Raw genomic sequence first — 7,627 nt, forward strand, 5'->3', positions numbered from 1 at the left:
AGGGGGCATGTAAACATTCCCTAAAATCCATTGTTTTTGATAAACAATTACCTAGTAGTATTATATTTGGCATAACTGACCTCTATTGGTAAAACACCTGTTGACTTCACTAGGGCTACAATTACTGGGGGGAGGGACAGAGATGATGGGGCAAAAAGAGGAGGGCAAGGGGCAGATCTATGATTTTCTATCTCCCTACCATGCTTACAGAAGGGTTTTTCTCAGATGTTACCCAGAAACATTCATCAATTCACCTTCTCTTTGTTGCTGGAGAGTTTGAAAATCAGGGTTCTACCAAGAAGCTAACTTGGAATGTAACAAGGAAGCAGTTGCTATGATATCATATGTCATAAATTATTGACGGATTAATGCTGATATATCACCTGATTCTTCCCCTTTTAGGTCTGGCTATCAGTGACTCTTTGTCCAAGAGGACTAAAAGGACTGAAGCTGTAGCTCTCTGCTGTTTGTGCAGAAAGGAGAGGCATCTAGCATCCACTGCCTCTGTAAGCTCATAGAGAGCTGACCATAGTCTAAACTATGGAATTATAGGAAGGACACTTGGTCTGATTGATGAATAAAGAAAATGAGGCAAAGAAGCTTTAATTCAGGAAATTTATCAAAATAACCAACCTAATAAAAACAAATTGAAGCTGAAGTAGATTATGAAATGCCTGAAAGTCTGAAAAATTATGCCATTAATATTAAACAACAAATTCAGTGTGGTTTATAAATCAAAGCCTTAGTGGAAAATAGTACTGTAACTGGTGAGGTACTATGGGACCTCATAACTAAGGCTAAAAAAAATTGTGTTGGCTATACTGTACTTGGGCAGATAATATGGGATAGCCAGAATACACTTACGAGCCTGGTTTGAGTATTCCAGAAAAAATCTAGATCAGCAGTTGGTAGCCAGTGGGTCAGATCCAGGCCACCAAGCAATTTCATTCAGCCTGTAAAGCCAGGATATGAATGGCAGGTGGCAGCAGCCTCAGAGCAAACTTGTTTCACTATAGAAGCAGATAGATGAAATAGACAAAGAGGAAAAAATTGTGACCTGACATCACCCAGATCTACTCCTTCCTTCCAGAATTATTTTCCACATGTGCAACATGCAAATTTGCATTAGCCTCCTCAGTCATCTGTGGATTCACCAATGACTTCCCTATTTACTGGAAGACTGTAATCCTTATATTGAGGGACTGCTGCTGACAATGATGGAGTACATTTACCTCAGGTGTTAAATCTCAGATGAATTACTCTATTATAGAGTCATCATGTTGTGTATCTACATCCGGAGTTATAAATATGATCATAATACAACGCTCTGAATTCTGAAGGCTGTTATCTAACTTGAAATCCCATTGACTTGTACCCAGGGTGATTTTCCATCTTTTTAATTCTCTTTAGGTTTGCTTTTCATCTCTGGTTCAGCCAGGAAAAGTAAGTGATCTCTTGAGCTCAGAGCACTTATTTGCCATGATTAGAATCTCTAGTAAACACCTAATCATGTTCTAAGTGAATTGCGGTACTCCGAGAGAAGATGTTTATGAACCCATGTGTAGGCACATCAAGGAACAATAAGGCAAACTGACTTCTCCTCCTCTGTCTGTCTGTGTCTCTCTCTCTACTAAAGCAAGTATTTTAGGTAAAAAAAATGCATCTGTGTCACTAGAATTTTAACAAGTGTTCTCTGGTGGATTCCTTTGGAAGGTGAAAATATGATTCCAGCTCTACAAGGTGGATTTTAATTTTTATATCCACATTAATGCAGATGGAACACTGGGAGCTCAGTGCTCTGGGAAAGCAGAAAGTCCAAGATAACTGTCATACAGATCTGAGAGCTGAGTTTTACTCTAAATCAAGAAAGAATTGCCTAGGTAATACTTCTTATCATCTTTCAAGTCTACATTGACTACTGGGACTTAAGCTTCAGGAACAGAGCAGATTCCATAGAAGACGTTGACATGCTTATTTGATCTTTTGCCTACTGATATCCATAACATTAAGGACTTGTCTACATGCTGAAATAGCTTGGGGTCCCGCTTCCACAGTAGCTTTTTCCTGCGGACGTTCTTATTCTCTGCTAATATTTGCTCAACAGTGAATTAAACTAAATTAAGTTGTTCTTCTGCAATGAATTAAACTAAACTGGAAATAAACTGTGGAATAAGAGTGACTATACAACAAGTTAGTGAGGAATATCTTTTGCCCTTAAAATTAGCACTCTAGTTTATCATGTAAAAGCTGCTTCTTGTATCCATGTCCTTCCATGGAGATGATATTTCTGGCTGGTAAAATCATTAGGCTAAATTTTGAGCTTATGCATGGTCTTCATTTTGCCATGAATATTTTTAGGCACTAAGCATGAAAATCCAAATCAGATTTGGATCAAATCAAATCAAATCAGATCAGGAATTTAGCACGTTTTTCCCCCAACAGATTTTTCTAGAGAAACTGCTGTGAAGTCGTTCCAACTTTACGGCTGTTAGTTCTTCCAAACTAAGTGAGAATCTTTGACCCATGTGGTACCATCTCCCCATGTGAAGAAGAGTCTCTGTCTTTCACTTGCCACTGCCCATCCTCTGCTGAAATGGCTTAATATTTTTTTTTGTTGAATATTTAAAAATGTACACTGGTCTGAGGTAATCACATCTTCATTTGCTATCCTGAATTGCAAAAGATTATAACAAACTGTGCACCATCCTGAGAGCTTTTGAAAAGATAAAGCTTCTAGTTGGCATCGATAGCTTCAGAAGTACCACAGCTACTTGGACCATCCTTGGCCATAATTATTTGTGTTTAGGGTTGCTAACTATATGCAATTCTCATACAGCTCTGTCTGAGGGTGCCTGTTGATGTGTGGGGACTTTGCAGCATGTTGGATCAGACTCGATTTAATTGAGTCTGCCGGAATGTGCCAATTAGTGTATTCCAGTAGCCTCTGTGTGTCATGTGTTCAGCATTACCACACTTCAAAATGGCAGTGGGGGCACTTTAACTGAAGCTTGTCAAACGAGCAAGTTAAGAACCTACATGAACAGTTGGATTTGGCTGACTGCTCCTCCCACCCTGACATCTGCTGGGAGGAACAGTCAGCCAAATCCAACCGTTCACATAGGTTCTTAACCTGTGTGCAGGACCTTCACCTAACACAGAAGGTATACAATCCCACTAGGGGGAATGCCATACTGGACTTGGTGTTGGCTGTGGGGGAGGACCTAGTAGGGAAGCTGCAGATTCGTGGTCACCTTGGGGACAGTGACCACCAATCAACTGAATTTACCATACGGTGTAGGGTGGGTGAGATAACTAGTAGGGTGGAAGTGCTTGACTTTAGAAAGGCTAACTTCAGTGTGCTCAGGAGTCTAGTCGATGCACTGCAGGATAGGAGTATTGACAAGATGGGAGTTCAGGAAGGGTTGTCATTTCTAAAGGAAGCTATCCTTTGGGCACAGAGGGAGACTATCCCAGTATGGGGGGAAAGGAGCCAAAAAACTTCCTTGGCTAAACAGGGAAATCCAGGGGAGCCTAAGGGCAAAAAAGAAGGCATAGAGGCAGTGGAAGCAGAGGGAACTACCAAGGAGGATCATACCTACTTGGCCCGTACTTGCAAGGAAGCAATTAGAAAAGCCAAAGCAACTACAGAGCTGAGGCTGGCAACACAAATTAAAGACAACAAAAAGTCTATTTTTAGGTATGGGGTAAAAGGAAGGCCCAGGGCAGCATAGGACCCCTACTGAACAATAAGAAGCAAGGGGAGATTGAGCTATTCAATGAGTTTTTTGCCTCAGTGTTCCTGAACAGGGGTCAAGATAAGTCTCCTAATGGGTTCTTAGATGGGCATCAGAGGGACACCAGCCCACCAACTGTTGACGGTGACTTGGTGCAGAGTCACTCGGATGGACTGGATGTGTTCAATCAGCAGGCCTGGATGAGCTGCATCCAAGGGTTCTCAAGGAACTGGATGGTGTCATAGCAGAACCACTGGCATGGCTGTTTAAGCACACATGACACTCAGGTCAGATCCCGAAGGACTGGAAAAAGGCCAACACGGTCCCATTTTCAAGAAGGGGAGGAAGGAGGATCCAAGTAAATATAGGTCAGTCAGTCTCACCTCCATCCTTTCAAAAAATTATGAGGGACCATATTTGTGAGAGTCCAGTGGGAAAAATAATGCAGCAGGGAAGCCAACATGGATTTGTAGCAGGTAGATCATGCCTGACCAATCTGGTTTCATTTTATGGCAAGGTCACAAAATGCTCAGATGCAGGAGTAGAGGTGGATGTCATTTTCTTGGACTTTAGCAAGGCCGTCGATACAGTATCTCATCCCATTCTCATAAATAAATTAAGAGGTTGAGACAGAGGTTTACATGGTCTGATGGGTAGCAAATTGGCTTGGGGGGGGGTCGCACACAGAGAGTGGTACTAGACGGGTCAGTATCGACCTGGAAGGATGTGAGTAGTGGGGTCCCACAGGGTTTAGTCCTTGGAGCTGTACTCTTCAATATCTTCATCAGTGATTTGGATGTGGGTGTGAAGTGTACTCTCTCCAAGTTTGCAGACAGTACTAAATTGTGGAGTGAAGTGCACCCTCCGGAGGGTAGGGAATGATTGAAGGCAAACCTGGACAGGTTAGAAAAGTGGGTGGCACACAATAGGTTGCAGTACAACAAGGACAAGTGCAGAGTGCTGCACCTAGGGTACAAAAAAATATCCGGCACACCTCCTGGCTGGGAAGTGACCCTCTCAGCAGCACAGAAGTGGAAAGGGATCTCAGCGTCATAGTGGACTCCTGGATGAACATGAGTCATCAGTGTGACAAAATCATCAGCAAAGCTAACTGCACTTTATCATGCATCAGCAGATGTATGAAAAGTAGAATCAAGGAGGTAATACTTCTCCTCTATGTGGCATTGGTCAGACTGCAGTTGGAGTGCTGCATCCAGTTTTGGGTGCCTTACTTCAAGAAGGATGTTGATAGACTCGAGAGGGTCCAGAGGAGGGCCACTCATATGGTTAGGGGCTTACAGGACAAGCCCTATGAGGAGAGACTGAGGGACCTTGACCTCTTCAGCCTCTGCAAGAGAAGGCTGAAAGGTGATCTTGTGGCTGCCTACAAATTCATCAGGGGGGGCACAGCAAGGGATTGGAGATGCTCTGTTCACCAGGGTGACTCTTGGGGTAACAAGGCACAATGGTCACAAACTGAGAGAGTGGATTTAGGCTAGATGTCAAGAAACACTTCTTCACGGTAAGGGTGGCCAAAATTCGGAATGGGCTCCCAAGGGAGGTGGTGCTCATCCCTACCTACCTTGGGGGTCTTTAAGAGACGGCTGGACAGGCTCTGGTTGGGGTCAGCTGACCCCAGCACTCTTTCCTGCCTAGGCAGGGGGTCGGACTCAATGATCTGTTGAGGTCCCTTCCGACCCTGACATCTATGAATCTATGAGCTTGAATACACAGGATGCTGTGAGCACTTTAATTATAGCAGCTCTCAGAGCCACTGTAAAGCACCCCCCTCCTCCCATTCCTAGAGCATATGTAAAGATGCCCTGAGCGATCACCAGCTGTTGAAAAAATGTTGGCTTTTTAATAGTGACCAGGACATGTGACTTCACAGAAAGAAGCCAATTTTAGTCGTTGTCAAAACGTAAAACTTTCTGACAAACACAGAAATCTTAAATTAGAATTGGGCACACTGTCTTTTTCATCAAACTCAGCTCTGTAACCAGCTACCTGTTAGAGTGCCTCCACTTATCTTGTCTTTAGTCATGAGAACTGAACAATGTTCCCCACATATTTTATTTCTTGAGTTCAGTGGGATGTGATCTTGTAACCTGTTGTTATCAATGAAGTACCAGAGAGTTACTGCGAAAATTGGGAATCTACTGCTTTGTGACTCTTTCATATATGGAATAGAGAGTAGTTGTAGGTCTCTGCATATCACTTAGATAGAGAATGGGTTTGTTCCAGCTCAAGACAGGAACAGTGTAGTATAAGTATCTGAATTATAAAATAGCTCTCTGTAAAAAGAGAGGGGGGAAAACCTTCTCCTCCACAGGACATCAAAGTGAAGGAGTGGGGTCACAGGGTTTCTTGGCTGCCCTTTTAATCTACTGAAAAAAAGGAAGTTTCATTGTGGAATGTCAGTGAGGAATAAGGTTGTGTTTCATCTCCCTAGGATCAGGGCCAGTTGGCAAATAATCATAAGCTATATTTACAATAGTCATTTTAATATTAATAAAGGTAGCATGCAAGTGCACTTTCTAGCTCAGCACTGCCAATTAAAGACTGATACTCCTACACATTCTTCTTTCACTCTGCTTTTTTGCAGTGCTTTCACCTATGCCATCTGTGATGTTTGTATTTCTTGGTGACCTTTTCAACAGTTTGTTGTTCTCATTCTTCTGTCCATATGAGAGAGATGGAATTCTCCAAGGGAAGCTACTTGAACATATGGCAAGGTACAATATTACAGTGTATAAACTGGCATTCATTACTGCCTCTGCCTAGTGTTACAAGATTGACATAATTTGACTTTTTTTTTTTCTAAGTTTCGGTGTTTGGGAAGATTTTATTATTATTTCTTAAGTATTATCTTCTGGGAGTATCCTCAGCTAGCATAAATCAGCACTACTGGCATTAATCAGCGTAGGCTCATTTACACTGGCTAAGGACCTGGCCTATTCTTGCTTAAGTAGGGTGGGCTTTTCTGTATGAAAGGCACATAAAAAAGGCATCCCCTTCCCTGGGTTGTTTAGCAAGGTGGCAATCACTGTGAATTCCAGGGGGGATTGTTACTTGGATTCGTTTGGAAAGCATTGAGGTTGAGAAGCCATTTGGATGGGCACTTCTGGAAATCAAAGAAAAAGTTTCTTTAAGAAAGTCTTGAATGAGGAAATTCTGAGGTCTGATGCTTGGAATTTGGTGATTTGCCCCATATCTAGGGCGTGATAGGAAAAGGCACATACCTGGGAGTATGAGAACACCACTTGTGGTGAGGTGCATATGAGTGGAAGAACAAAGAACAGGAATACAAGATGTACTCTTTTAAGTAGCAAAACTTAAGACCTAAGGGGTATCTACCTGTGTGCTTTAATGCCCAGTAGCCTATTTTACTGCGCATTAAAGTGTTGCGTAAAAAAACCATGCAAATATGCTAGTGCACAGTAAAATGGGCTCATTAAGCATCACTGAAAAAGTATGCACTTTCGCTACTGGGCATTTGGACAGCCTAACACGCATTATTTAATATCTCACACCGGAGGTACTAAATTTAATGTACATGAAGAAAAAAGTATGAATGCACATGTAGGTAGACATGCTCAAGACATCACAGAGTTGTGTAGAACCTGCAGGTGAAAACGAGACGTTCTCCTTGATAAGATGTGACAAGGGGACATAATAAAGGGACTGAAGAATGAAAGTGGTGTTGGGTGAACTGATGGCACCATTTTAGTATCTGGTTTTTTGGCTGGATTCAGGGGATAGAATGTAATACAACATGGTGATGACACACGGCTTCATCTTAACAGCTTTATTCCCAGTTATAGAGGCCGCTATTAGAGGGAGGAGAATATTCATTCTCTGTGTTCACTGGATCCTCAAACTCCTTACTAAGG

The 7,627-nt window shown here is 42.3% G+C and overlaps 1 long non-coding RNA gene across 1 annotated transcript in view; it reads left to right on the forward strand.

The window, feature by feature from the left end:
- LOC109310635 overlaps positions 1–7,627 on the forward strand; it is a 71,259-nt gene that overhangs the window by 47,797 nt on the left and 15,835 nt on the right. Inside the window, exon 2 of the long non-coding RNA XR_002101277.1 lies at positions 6,340–6,469. This is a non-coding gene — a long non-coding RNA (uncharacterized LOC109310635). The remainder of the gene's footprint in view (positions 1–6,339; positions 6,470–7,627) is intronic.

Source organism: Crocodylus porosus, unplaced genomic scaffold (assembly GCF_001723895.1).
Source record: "Crocodylus porosus isolate Cpor-Errol unplaced genomic scaffold, CroPor_comp1, whole genome shotgun sequence".
NCBI lineage: Eukaryota > Metazoa > Chordata > Crocodylia > Crocodylidae > Crocodylus > Crocodylus porosus.